This window comes from Salmo trutta, chromosome 27 (assembly GCF_901001165.1).
Source record: "Salmo trutta chromosome 27, fSalTru1.1, whole genome shotgun sequence".
In the NCBI taxonomy this organism is placed as follows: Eukaryota; Metazoa; Chordata; class Actinopteri; order Salmoniformes; family Salmonidae; genus Salmo; species Salmo trutta.
In genome coordinates, this window is record NC_042983.1 from 46,107,513 (window position 1) to 46,123,030 (window position 15,518).

A 15,518-nucleotide genomic window follows, 5' to 3' on the forward strand; every position below is an offset into this window, starting at 1 on the left:
ATCTACCACTGTCTAGGACCTAGGCAGGGTCTCAGATCTACCACTATCTAGGACCTAGGCAGGGTCTCAGATCTACCACTACCTAGGACCTAGGCAGGGTCTCAGATCTACCACTATCTAGGACCTAGGCAGGGTCTCAGATCTACCACTATCTAGGACCTAGGCAGGGTCTCTCTCAGATCTACCACTTTCTAGGACCTAGGCAGGGTCTCAGATCTACCACTATCTAGGACCTAGGAATGGTCTTTCTCAGATCTACCACTATCTAGGACCTAGGAAGGGTCTCAGATCTACCACTGTCTAGGACCTAGGCAGGGTCTCAGATCTACCACTGTCTAGGACCTAGGCAGGGTCTCAGATCTACCACTGTCTAGGACCTAGGCAGGGTCTCAGATCTACCACTATCTAGGACCTAGGCAGGGTCTCTCTCAGATCTACCACTGTCTAGGACCTAGGCAGGGTCTCAGATCTACCACTATCTAGGACCTAGGCAGGGTCTCAGATCTACCACTGTCTAGGACCTAGGCAGGGTTTCTGATCTACCACTATCTAGGACCTAGGCAGGGTTTCTGATCTACCACTATCTAGGACCTAGGCAGGGTCTCTCTCAGATCTACCACTGTCTAGGACCTAGGCAGGGTCTCAGATCTACCACTGTCTAGGACCTAGGCAGGGTCTCAGATCTACCACTATCTAGGACCTAGGCAGGGTCTCAGATCTACCACTATCTAGGACCTAGGCAGGGTCTCTCTCAGATCTACCACTGTCTAGGACCTAGGCAGGGTCTCAGATCTACCACTATCTAGGACCTAGGCAGGGTCTCAGATCTACCACTATCTAGGACCTAGGCAGGGTCTCTCTCAGATCTACCACTATCTAGGACCTAGGCAGGGTCTCAGATCTACCACTATCTAGGACCTAGGCAGGGTCTCAGATCTACCACTGTCTAGGACCTAGGCAGGGTCTCAGATCTACCACTATCTAGGACCTAGGAAGGGTCTCAGATCTACCACTATCTAGGACCTAGGCAGGGTCTCAGATCTACCACTATCTAGGACCTAGGCAGGGTTTCTGATCTACCACTATCTAGGACCTAGGCAGGGTCTATGGTTGTCTACCAGTATCTATTACCTAGGCAGGGTCTATGGTTGTCTACCACTATCTATGACCAAGGAAGGGTCTATGTTTGTCTACCACTATCTATGACCTAGGAAGGGTCTATGTTTGTCTACCAGTATCTATGACCTAGGAAGGGTCTATGGTAGTCTACCAGTATCTATGACCTAGGAAGGGTCTATGGTTGTCTACCAGTATCTATGACCTAGGAAGGGTCTATGGTTGTCCACCAGTATAGTGGTCACAGAGAAAATGTGGCATTTTGTGCAGCGTACATTTTGTGCAGCGTGCATTTTGTGCTGCGTGCATTTTGTTCTGTCTGTGACTACATTGGAAAACAAACATACAGGTAGAAGAATGAATGTGGTCAAAGTCACAGGTAGTGGTTGGTTTTGCGATGGTCATTATGGCCAAACAGTTCTATTTTTGTTTCATCAGACCAGAGGACATTTCTCCAAAAAGTACGATCTTTGTCCCCATGTGCAGTTGCAAACCATAGTCTGGCTTTTTTATGGCGGTTTTAGAGCAGTGGCTTCTTCCTTACTGAGCGGCCTTTCAGGTTATGTTGATATAGGACTCGTTTTACTGTGGATATAGATACTTTTGTACCCGTTTCCTCCAGCATCTTCACAAGGTCCTTTGCTGTTGTTCTGGGATTGATTTGTACTTTTCACACCAAAGTACATTCATCTCTAGGAGACAGAACACGTCTCCTTCCTGAGCGGTATGACGGCTGCGTGGTCCCATGGTGTTTATACTTGCGTACTATTGTTTGTACAGATGAAGGTGGTACCTTCAGGTATTTGGAAATTGCTCCCAAGGATGAACCAGACTTGTGGAGGTCTACAATTTTTTTTCTGAGGTCTTGGCTGATTTCTTTTGATTTTCCCATGATGTCAAGCAAAGAGGCACTGAGTTTGAAGGTAGGCCTTGAAATACATCCACAGGTACACCTCCAATTGACTCAAATTATGTCAATTAGCCTATCAGTAGCTTCTAAAGCCATTACATAATTTTCCAAGCTGTTTAAAGGCACAGTCAACTTAGTGTATGTAAACTTCTGACCCACTGGAATTGTGATGCAGTGAATTATAAGTCAAATAATCTGTCTGGAAACAATTGTTGTTAAAATTATTTGTGTCATGCACTAAGTAGATGTCCTAACCAACTTGCCAAAACTATAGTTTGTTAACAAGACGTGTGGAGTGGTTGAAAAACGAGTTTAATGACTCCAACCTAAGTGTATGTAAACTTCCGACTTCAACTGTATATAGGATGGTGTGTATAGACAGTATAGACAGTATATTAATAGAAAGGTGTGTACAGCAGTAGTTATATAGGATGAACCAGGACTAGAATACAGTATATACATATGAAGTAGACAGCAGTAGTTATATAGAATACAGTATATACATATGAAGTAGACAGCAGTAGTTATATAGAATACAGTATATACATATGAAGTAGACAGCAGTAGTTATATAGGATGAACCAGGACTAGAATACAGTATATACATATGAAGTAGACAGCAGTAGTTATATAGGATGAACCAGGACTAGAATACAGTATATACATATGAAGTGGACAGCAGTAGTTATATAGGATGAACCAGGACTAGAATACAGTATAAACATATGAAGTGGACAGCAGTAGTTATATAGAATACAGTATATACATATGAAGTGGACAGCAGTAGTTATATAGAATACAGTATATACATATGAAGTGGACAGCAGTAGTTATATAGAATACAGTATATACATATGAAGTGGACAGCAGTAGTTATATAGGATGAACCAGGACTAGAATACAGTATATACATATGAAGTGGACAGCAGTAGTTATATAGGATGGTGTGTATAGACAGTAGTTATATAGGATGAACCAGGACTAGAATACAGTATAAACATATGAAGTAGACAGCAGTAGTTATATAGGATGAACCAGGACTAGAATACAGTATATACATATGAAGTGGGTAAAGCAGTAGTTATATAGAATACAGTATATACATATGAAGTGGGTAAAGCAGTATGTAAACATTATTAAAGTGACCAGTGTTTAATGACTATGTATATAGGGCAGCAGTCTCTAAGGTGCAGGGTAGAGTTCTGGGTGGTAGCCGGCTAGTGACTGACTAAAGTTCAGGGCAGGGTGCTGGGCGGAGGCTGGATAGTGGTGACTATTTAACATTCTGAAGGCCTGGAGATAGAAGCTATTTTTCAGCCTCTCGGTCCTAGCTTCGATTCACCTGTACTGCCTCTGCCTTCTGATGGTACTGGGTGAACAGGACGTGTCTCAGGTGGCTGAGGTCCTTGATGATCGTTTAGATGGTAGAGAGGTGAACAGGCCGTGGCTCGGGTGGCTGAGGTCCTTGATGATCTTCTAGATGGTAGAGGGGTGAACAGGCCGTGGCTCGGGTGGCTGAGGTCCTTGATGATCTTCTAGATGGTAGAGAGGTGAACAGGCCATGGCTCGGGGGGCTGAGGTCCTTGGGGATCTTCTAGATGGTAGAGGGGAGAACAGGTCGTGGCTCGGGTGGCTGAGGTCCTTGGGGATCTTCTAGATGGTAGAGGGGAGAACAGGCCGTGGCTCGGGTGGCTGAGGTCCTTGGGGATCTTCTAGATGGTAGAGAGGTGAACAGGCCGTGGCTCGGGTGGCTGAGGTCCTTGATGATCTTCTAGATGGTAGAGGGGTGAACAGGCCATGGCTCGGGGGGCTGAGGTCCTTGGGGATCTTCTAGATGGTAGAGGGGAGAACAGGTCGTGGCTCGGGTGGCTGAGGTCCTTGGGGATCTTCTAGATGGTAGAGGGGAGAACAGGCCGTGGCTCGGGTGGAGGAGGTCCTTGGGTATCTTCTAGATGGTAGAGGGGTGAACAGGCCGTGACTCGGGTGGCTGAGGTTCTTGAGGGTCTTCTTGGCCTTCCTGTGAGTGATGTCTTGAGTGCGTGTCCGTTTGTTGATTGTCTTCTGTTCGCCCCATAAGTCAGAAAACTGGTAAAATGGGTGAAGAGTGTCAATTCGTTAGTCGGCGAATTCCACCCATGTAAACATAATTTAGCTAATGAGAGTCTCATTTCATACAAGCACATTTGTTTCCACAACGGAGGAGGACGTGAGGAGTCGAGCAAAACTAATTGAGATTCTCCCCTATAGAGGAGACCTTGGGACTCATTTACACAGGCAGCCCAATTCTGATGTCTTTCGACCAATCACATCAGATCTTTTCACAGCAGCGCTTTTTTTTCAAAGCTGATCTGATTGTTTAAAAGACCAATTAGCGAAAAAAAACTCTCAGAATTGGGCTGCCCGTGCAAACCTGTGGTGTCAAAGCAACCATGAGGGCCTGTAACGCGCTGCTTGTCAGCAGAGGGCGCTAAAATATCAAACTATGAAAAACTATCTCAGCTGCATCAAATGTTATTGGATTGAAACGTTAAGATGAATAACGGCAGATTTTAATTGAATTATATAATATAAGTCATGTTATTACGGAAATAAGTATCCTACCTACTGTGAACTCTGATCTGTTCCTATATGTAAAATATATATATATTCTCTGCATTATACAGGCCTCCTTTTTTTTAAAGTGTTTTATTTATTCTATAAACACATATAACCCCGAATAAAGTTGATGTTTTAATGCCTTTCATTGGTGTGAAATGTTTTGACAATGAGAAGGTTTCTTTATGACAGTGATGCGCCACGTTTAGTTTACGTCATAGCCTGCACTGCGATTCTCTGAAGTTCGCCAGTCACGGATTATATGCAGAGCAGACTGCAACATTATCAACAAAATAAATGATCTATTCAAATCTTTCGTGTAAGAAAGAAGTGAACGAACAAAGTGTATTTCCGTCCTGCGCTACAATATTGCTTTTGCACTGCTTTTTGGAAACGAGTCATATGAGTTTTAATGTGAAGATGGCGGAGGGGAGCTTCTCGATATCATCGTACCCTTTTCTGGATCCACAACTTTCACAAAGTTTGGTCTCCACGGGGGCCTCTGACAGAGTACATGTTGAAGCTGAAAACGGACATGTCGCTCAGTTCAGCCAACATTGGATTTGCAAAGACTGGACTGTCATCTCCTGTTCAATATGAATTAAATATCGAAAGAATGTCCAACAAAACGAAAAGTGAGTTAAAAAATAAATGTAATAATTTGGGTAACTAGTTAGCTAGTTGACCAGCAAAGCAAGACCTTAGCTAGTTGGCTAATGTTAAACTGTGTGGTCTATCTAGGTAACCTAAACGATTTGCTGCAATTTTGTCACAGGTAACATGGTACTATAGATGGCTAGGTTACCAGGAGTCAGATGAACACCTCCGGTCAGCTAATACAGGTAACATGGTACTATAGATGGCTAGGTTACCAGGAGTCAGATGAACACCTCCGGTCAGCTAATACAGGTAACATGGTACTATAGATGGCTAGGTTACCAGGAGTCAGATGAACACCTCCGGTCAGCTAATACAGGTAACGTGGTACTATAGATGGCTAGGTTACCAGGAGTCAGATGAACACCTCCGGTCAGCTAATACAGGTAACGTGGTACTATAGATGGCTAGGTTACCAGGAGTCAGATGAACACCTCCGGTCAGCTAATACAGGTAACGTGGTACTATAGATGGCTAGGTTACCAGGAGTCAGATGAACACCTCCGGTCAGCTAATACAGGTAACGTGGTACTATAGATGGCTAGGTTACCAGGAGTCAGATGAACACCTCCGGTCAGCTAATACAGGTAACGTGGTACTATAGATGGCTAGGTTACCAGGAGTCAGATGAACACCTCCGGTCAGCTAATACAGGTAACGTGGTACTATAGATGGCTAGGTTACCAGGAGTCAGATGAACACCTCCGGTCAGCTAATACAGGTAACGTGGTACTATAGATGGCTAGGTTACCAGGAGTCAGATGAACACCTCCGGTCAGCTAATACAGGTAACGTGGTACTATAGATGGCTAGGTTACCAGGAGTCAGATGAACACCTCCGGTCAGCTAATACAGGTAACGTGGTACTATAGATGGCTAGGTTACCAGGAGTCAGATGAACAGAGAGACATTTGCGCAGCAGGTAAAATGATATACAACAGACTAACTCGATAATCAGCCAAACTACAATATTTTGAATGGTTCTCGCAATTTAACCATTAGCATGCATTAATGTCATTGTCAAGTCCTATGTCTTAAAAAATATTCCAACATGCTGACCAGACCGGGTGCGGCATCGCTCGCGTGTTGATTTTGTCCACCCACACCACACACGATCAGGACATGGAGGTTGAAATATCAAAACTAACTCTGAACCATCTATATTCATTTGGGGACAGGTTGAAAAGCATTAAACATTCATGTCAATTTATCTATTTAGCTTGCTGTTGCTAGCTAATTTGTCCTGGGATGTAAACATTGGGTTGTTATTTTACCTGAAATGCACAAGGTCCTCTACTCTGACAATTAATCCACAGATTAAAGTTTTTTTTCTTCTAGTAATCTCTCCTTTAGTCTTCCTCGTCTTGGACTTTAAATGGCGTTTGACAACCAACCTAAAGGTACATCACCAACTGGACTGGAGTGTGGCCCTCAGTTCATCATGTGGCCCTCAGCCCTCAGTTCATCTTCTGAGTGTGGCCCTCAGTTCATCATGTGGCCCTCAGTTCATCTTCTGAGTGTGGCCCTCAGAATATCACCCATGTGGGTATATTCTCCTTAAAACCAATGAACTTGCCGCGCGTCAAAAATTATGTATTTTAGCGCCTGGCCACGCAGACGCTCTTGAGCAGTTTGGATGAAATTATTGAATAACAGGTAAACTCAGCAAAAAAATAAACTTCCTCTCACTGTCAACTGCGTTTATTTTCAGCAAACTTAACATGTGTAAATATTTGTATGAACATAACAAGATTCAACAACTGAGACATAAACTGAACAAGTTCCACAGACATGTGACTAACAGAAATGGAATAATGTGTCCCTGAACAAATCAAATCAAATCAATCAAATTTATTTTTATATAGCCCTTGGTACATCAGCTGATATCTCAAAGTGCTGTACAGAAACCCAGCCTAAAACCCCAAACAGCAAGCAATGCAGGTGAAAGAAGCACGGTGGCTAGGAAAAACTCCCTAGGAAAAACTCCCTAGAAAGGAAAAAACCTAGGAAGAAACCTAGAGAGGAACCAGGCTATGAGGGGTGGCCAGTCCTCTTCTGGCTGTGCAGGGTGGATATTATAACAGAACATGGTCAAGATGTTAAAATGTTCATAAATGACCAGCATGGTCAAATAATAATAATCATAGTAGTTGTCGAGGGTGCAACAAGCACGTCCGGTGAACAGGTCAGGGTTCCATAGCCGCAGGCAGAACAGTTGAAACTGGAGCAGCAGCACGGCCAGGTGGACTGGGGACAGCAAGGAGTCATCATGCCAGGTAGTCCTGAGGCATGGTCCTAGGGCTCAGGTCCTCCGAGAGAAAGACAGAAAGAGAGAATTAGAGAGAGCATATTTAATTTCACACAGGACACCGGATAAGACAAGAGAAATACTCCAGATGTAACTGACTGACCCTAGCCCCCCGACACATAAACTACTGCAGCATAAATACTGGAGGCTGAGACAGGAGGGATCAGAAGACACTGTGGCCCCATCCGATGATACCCCCGGACAGGGCCAAACAGGCAGGATATGGGGGGGGTCATTCAAAAGTAACAGTCAGTATCTGGTGTGGCCACCAGCTGCATTAACTACTGCAGTGCATCTCTTCCTCATGGACTGCAACAGATTTGCCAGTTCTTGCTGTGAGATGTTACCCCACTCTTCCACCAAGGCACCTGCAAGTTCCCGGACATTTCTGGGGGGAATGGCCCTAGCCCTCACCCTCCAATCAAACAGGTCCCAGTCGTGCTCAATGGGATTAAGATCTGGCCTCTTCGCTGGTCATGGCAGAACACTGACATTCCTGTCTTGCAGGAAATCACACACAGAACGAGCAGTATGGCTGGTAGCATTGTGATGCTGGAGGGTCATATCAGGATGAGCCTGCAGGAAGGGTACCACATGAGGGTGGAGGATGTCTTCCCTGTAACGCACAGCGATGAGATTGCCTGCAATGAGAACAAGCTCAGTCCGATGATGCTGTGACACACCGCCCCAGACCATGACGGACCCTCCACCTCCAAATCGATCCCGCTCCAGAGTACAGGCCTTGGTGTAACGCTCATTCCTTCGACGATAAACACGAATTCGACCATCACCCCTGGTGAGACAAAACCGCGACTCGTCAGTGAAGAGCACTTTTTGCCAGTCCTGTCTGGTCCAGCGACAGTGGGTTTGTGCCCATAGGCGATGTTGTTGCCGGTGATGTCTGGTGAGGACCTGCCTTACAACAGGCCTACAAGCCCTCAGTCCAGCCTCTCTCAGCTTATTGAAGACAGTCTGAGCACTGATGGAGGGATTGTGCGTTCCTGGTGTAACTCGGGCAGTTGTTGTTGCCATCCTGTACCTGTCCTGCAGGTGTGATATTCGGATGTAACGATCCTGTGCAGGTGTTGTTACACATGGTCTACCACTGCGAGGGCGATCAAATCAAATCAAATCAAATTTATTTATATAGCCCTTCGTACATCAGCTGAAATCTCAAAGTGCTGTACAGAAACCCAGCCTAAAACCCCAAACAGCAAGCAATGCATGTGAAAGAAGCACGGTGGCTGGGAAAAACTCCCTAGGAAAAACTCCTGAGAAAGGCCAAAAACCTAGGAAGAAACCTAGAGAGGAACCAGGCTATGAGGGGTGGCCAGTCCTCTTCTGGCTGTGCCGGGTGGATATTATAACAGAACATGGTCAAGATGTTAAAATGTTCGTAAATGACCAGCATGGTCAAATAATAATAATCATAGTAATTGTCGAGGGTGCAACAAGCACGTCCGGTGAACAGGTCAGGGTTCCGTAGCCGCAGGCAGAACAGTTGAAACTGGAGCAGCAGCATGGCCAGGTGGACTGGGGACAGCAAGGAGTCATCATGCCAGGTAGTCCTAGGGCTCAGGTCCTCCGAGAGAAAGAAAGAAAGAAAGAAAGAGAGAATTAGAGAGAGCATATTTACATTCACACAGGACACCGGATAAGACAAGAGAATACTCCAGATGTAACAGACTGACCCTAGCCCCCCGACACATAAACTACTGCAGCATAAATACTGGAGGCTGAGACAGGAGGGATCAGAAGACACTGTGGCCCCATCCGATGATACCCCCGGACAGGGCCAAACAGGCAGGATATAACCCCACCCACTTTGCCAAAGCACAGCCCCCACACCACTAGAGGGATATCTACAACCACCAACTTACCGTCCGAAGACAAGGCCGAGTATAGCCCACAAAGATGTCCGCCACGGCACAACCCAAGGGGGGGCGCCAACCCAGACAGGAAGACCACGTCAGTGGCTCAACCTACTCAAGTGACGCACCCCTCCCATGGACGGCATGGAAGAACACCAGTAAGTCAGTGACTCAGCCCCTGTAAAAGGGTTAGAGGCAGAGAATCCCAGTGGGAAGAGGGGAACCAGGACGGATCAGCTGTCCGTCCTGTCTCCCTGTAGCGCTGTCTTTGGCGTCTCACAGTACGGACATTGCAATTTATTGCCCTGGCCACATCTGCAGTCCTCATGCCCCCTTGCAGCATGCCTAAGGCACGTTCGCAGATGAGCAGGGAACCTGGGCATCTTTCTTTTGGTGTTTATCAGAGTCAGTAGAAAGGCCTCTTTAGTGTCCTAAGTGTTCATAACTGTGACCTTAATTGCCTGTCTTAATGACCGTTCCACAGGTGCATGTTCATTAATTGTCTATGGTTCATTGAACAAGCATGGGAAACAGTGTTTAAAACTTCTTTGGGCTATGTGGGACGCTAGCGTGCCACCCGTGGCGCACCCTATCAACAGCAGGTGCATTTCAAGAGCGGCAAATTGGAAACCAAATAAATGTAAAAATTCAAATTTGTCAAACATACAACTAACTTACACCCTTTGAAAGATAAACATCTCCTTAATCTAACCACGTTGTCCGATTTCAAAAAGGTTTTACGGCGAAAGCATGAAGTTAGGTTATGTTAGGAGAGTACATTGACAATAGCTGTGTGTAATGTTTAGCCAATTCAAAGACAGGCGTCACCAAAACCATAAAATCAGCTAAATGCAGCACTAACCTTTTACAATCTCCATCAGATGACACTCCTAGGACATTATGTTAGACAATGCATGCATTTTTAGTTCTATCAAGTTCATATTTATATCCAAAAACAGCGTTTTACTATGGCGTTGATGTTGAGGAAATCGTTTCCCTCCAATAACCGCCAGTCAATCAGCACAACAAAATAATTAATTAATATTAGAAAACATTGGTAAAATATTATATTGTCATTCAAAGAATTATAGATTTACATCTCTTGAACGCAATCGACTTGCCAGATTTAAAAATAACCTTACTGGGAAATCACACTTTGCAATAATCTGAGCACTGCGCCCAGAAAAATATGCTTTGCGATACAGACTAACCGCCATGTTGGAGAGATCTAAAATCGAAAATACTATGTAAATAATCCATTACCTTTTGATTGTCTTCATCAGATGTCACTTCCAGGAATCCCAGGTCCATAACGAATGTAGTTTTGTTCAAAAAAGCTCATCATTTATGTCCAAAAAGCTCCGTGTTGTTAGCACATGATCTAAGCCAGCCGGACTTCACTTCACGAACGGAAAAAATATATTTACGTTCGTTCAAACATGTCAAACGTTGTATCGCATAAATCATTAGGGCCTTTTTTAACCAGAACATGAATAAAATTCAAGGCGGACGAATGCGTTCTCTTTTAAAACGTTTCGGAACGAGAGTACCCAACATGAACTCACGCGCCAGGTGTCTAATGGGCCATCACCGTTCCATGGCTCTTGTTCGGTCAGATCTCAGAGTAGAAGACTCAAAACACTTTGTAAAGGCTGTTGACATCTTGTGGAAGCAATAGGAAGTGCCAAAATATTCATTAGCCCCTTTGTTTTTCAATGGCATAGGCTTAAAGTCAATTCAACACATCAGGTATCCACTTCCTGTCAGAATCTGTCTCAGGGTTTTGCCTGCCAAATGAGTTCTGTTATACTCACAGACACCATTCAAACAGTTTTAGAAACTTTAGGGTGTTTTCTATCCAAACCTGAACAATAATATGCATTTTCTAGCTTCTGAGTTGGTGTAGGAGGCAGTTAAAAATGGGCACATATTTTTTCAAAAATTCTCAATACTGCCCCCTAGCCCAAACAGGTTAAACCCTTTACAATGAAGATCTGTGAAGTTATTTGGATTTTTACGAGTTATCTTTGAAAGACAGGGTCTTGAAAATGGGCCGTTAATTTTTTTGCTGAGTTTGTGTACATTTATTTTGCAACGTTAGCGCTCGTAACACGAGCGTTGTGGTAGGCATGTTCAATAGCCTAATTGACAAATAACTCCTATGCTGTCACGATCTCCCCTAAACACTGAATATTTTAACCTTACAAAATAGATTAACATCTTAGTTAGCTACCTCGCTCACCGTAGCCATTTAATCATTCATTGAATGAGGGAATTGTTTAGGGCTGACCCCATTTAGTCGACTTGTCGATTGTTTGGTTGATAGGCTGTTGGCCGACTGAGTATTTTTTTTTACAACTGCTTGACAATAAAAATAATGTATGGCACGTGTCTTGATTGACGCCTGTCTCGGTGGACTCATCCATTGCCAAGGCCGTGGGGATTGTACACCAGTAGTACAGTTACAGTTATTTCCCATTCTCATATGTTTGTTACTGTAATTTCTGTTAATGCATTCAATATTTTATTATTAGTCTTACAGTTCTGATGCTCGGAATGTAATCGCTGGCGAGTAAAAAGTACTGAGTAAAAAGGGTTTGAATACTTATATAAATGTCATATTTATGTTTTTTAATTTGAGAAATTAGCAAACATTTCTAAAAACCTGTTTTTGCTTTGTCATTATGGGGTATCGGATCGGGGGGAAAAACATTTTATCAATTTTAGAATAAGGCTGTGACGATGTGGAAAAAGTCAAGGGGTCTGAATACTTTCCGAACGGACATTTCATTTTTTTTTTTTTAACTGAACTTCTGTTTAGTTAAAGTTTGAGGTGAGGGAGAAAGTGTGGTGGACCAAGTATTGTTAGTATTGTTTAGTATCTTGCTAGCTGGATCAAATTCAACGTTAGCTAGCCAGGGAAATGTTGAGCCACATTAGCCAATTTCATCTGATGAAATAAATGACTTTATGGTGTGAAAATTAGCTTGCTAATAAAGTCAGATGAGCTAACGTTAGTAACCTAACCAATTCGCTATAGTATTAACTGGTATACTCAAGTTATAACGTGTTAGTTGCTTACTGCACGCTGGCAATCTGTGTGAAATGTCAACTAGTTATACTTGGCTCACGAACGAACCTCTATCTGTGAACAAATTTTTTCTCCCCTCTACGGTATGTGGTTAATTTTCATAATGAGAGAATTAGGTGAAAATGAGGCGTTGCTTGTTTAAAAACCCTCTTAAGGATCTGTCCCTTTTTTTTCAATGTTCTCCTAAAATGACATACCCAGATCAAACTGCCTGTAGCTCAGGCCCTGAAGCAAGGATATGCATATTCTTGATACCATTTGAAAGGAAACACTTTGAAGTTTGTGTAAATGTGAAATTAATGTAGTTGAATATAACACATTTGATCTGGTAAACGATAACACAAAGAAAAAAACCTGCTTTTTTGTATTTTTTCCCCCATACCATCTTTGAAATGGAAGATAATAATGTATTATTACAGCCCAGGTGCAATTTAGATTTTGGCCACTAGATGGCAGCAGTGGATGGGCAAAATCTTTTCCTGATCCAATGAACCATTGCATTTCTGTTCAAAATGTTGTATCAAGACTGCCCAAATGTGCCTAATTTGGTTTATTAATACATTTTCAAGTTCATAACTGTGCACTCTCCTCAAACAATAGCATAGTATTATTTCAATGTAATAGCTACTTTAAATTGTACAGTGCAGTTAGATTAACAAGAATTTAAGCTTTCTGCCAATATCAGATATGTCTATGTCCTGGGAAATGTTCTTGTTACTTACAACCTCATGCTAATCACATTAGCCTACGTTAGCTCAACCTTCCCGCGGGGACCCACTGATCTGGTAAAGGTTAAACAAGTGTAGCTGGAGTTGGGCCTGGCTAAAGCTGGATGCCACTATAGAGGTGAAAGGAACACCACACACTTTCCCTGTCTCACTTCTTCAATACAGTGGATATAAAGCGGTAAGCCAGGTCTTCTCTCTGCGTGAAAGAGATCAACAAAGGGTATGATGCTCTGCTGGCACGTTGTAGAGCAGATGTCCACAGCCAGAAAGTGTACAATGTAATAATGTGCAGTGAAGCCCAGAGATATTGTTTTTGTTGTGTTGAACTTGACAGTAACGTGTGTGTGAGGGGGGGATTATATATATTTTTTGTTACTCAGTGAACGTTATTTTTGCACACATGTAGCCTTGTGCCCTTGATCAATGTCTATAGTGGCCACTATAATAGAGAAAAAATAGAATGCTTGTTTCATTCTATTTCTACTTTATGATGTTTTTCCCCCCCAGTATATTCAGAGTGTGGTCATTACGGTGTTTTTCCCCCCAGTATATTCAGAGTGTGGTCATTACGGTGTTTTTCCCCCCAGTATATTCAGAGTGTGGTCATTACGGTGTTTTCCCCCCAGTATATTCAGAGTGTGGTCATTACGGTGTTTTCCCCCCAGTATTTTCAGAGTGTGGTCATTACGATATTTTCCCCCAGTATATTCAGAGTGTGGTCTTTACGATGTTTTTCCCCCCAGTATATTCAGAGTGTGGTCTTTACGATGTTTTTCCCCCCAGTATATTCAGAGTGTGGTCTTTACGATGTTTTCCCCCCAGTATATTCAGAGTGTGGTCTTTACGATGTTTTCCCCCCAGTATATTCAGAGTGTGGTCTTTACGATGTTTTTCCCCCCAGTATATTCAGAGTGTGGTCTTTACGATGTTTTTCCCCCCGTATATTCAGAGTGTGGTCTTTACGATGTTTTTCCCCCCAGTATATTCAGAGTGTGGTCTTTACGATGTTTTTCCCCCCAGTATATTCAGAGTGTGGTCATTACGATGTTTTTCCCCCCAGTATATTCAGAGTGTGGTCATTACGATGTTTTTCCCCCCAGTATATTCAGAGTGTGGTCTTTACGATGTTTTTCCCCCAGTATATTCAGAGTGTGGTCTTTACGATGTTTTTCCCCCAGTATATTCAGAGTGTGGTCTTTACGATGTTTTTCCCCCCGTATATTCAGAGTGTGGTCTTTACGATGTTTTTCCCCCCAGTATATTCAGAGTGTGGTCTTTACGATGTTTTTCCCCCCGTATATTCAGAGTGTGGTCTTTACGATGTTTTTCCCCCCGTATATTCAGAGTGTGGTCATTATGATGTTTTTCCCCCCAGTATATTCAGAGTGTGGTCTTTACGATGTTTTTGCCCCCAGTATATTCAGAGTGTGGTCATTACGATGTTTTTCCCCCCAGTATATTCAGAGTGTGGTCATTACGATGTTTTTCCCCCCAGTATATTCAGAGTGTGGTCATTACGATGTTTTTCCCCCCAGTATATTCAGAGTGTGGTCATTACGGTGTTTTTCCCCCCAGTATATTCAGAGTGTGGTCATTACGGTGTTTTTCCCCCCAGTATATTCAGAGTGTGGTCATTACGGTGTTTTTCCCCCCAGTATATTCAGAGTGTGGTCATTACGGTGTTTTCCCCCCAGTATATTCAGAGTGTGGTCTTTACGATGTTTTTCCCCCCAGTATATTCAGAGTGTGGTCTTTACGGTGTTTTTCCCCCCAGTATATTCAGAGTGTGGTCATTACGGTGTTTTTCCCCCCAGTATATTCAGAGTGTGGTCATTACGGTGTTTTTCCCCCCAGTATATTCAGAGTGTGGTCATTACGGTGTTTTCCCCCCAGTATATTCAGAGTGTGGTCATTACGGTGTTTTTCCCCCCAGTGTATTCAGAGTGTGGTCATTACGGTGTTTTTCCCCCCAGTATATTCAGAGTGTGGTCATTACGGTGTTTTTCCCCCCAGTATATTCAGAGTGTGGTCATTACGGTGTTTTTCCCCCCAGTATATTCAGAGTGGTCACAAGCGTTCTATTATCAAGGCCATAGTTAACCGCAATATTAGTGTGTTCTTTCTCATTTGCAGTGAAGTCTAGGCAACAAATAACATTGGATTGCTTTCTTTAAAAATTTTTTTTAGCTGTTTTAGGTTCACGTTAACCACTTCTTATTTTACACACAGAGACTGATCATCG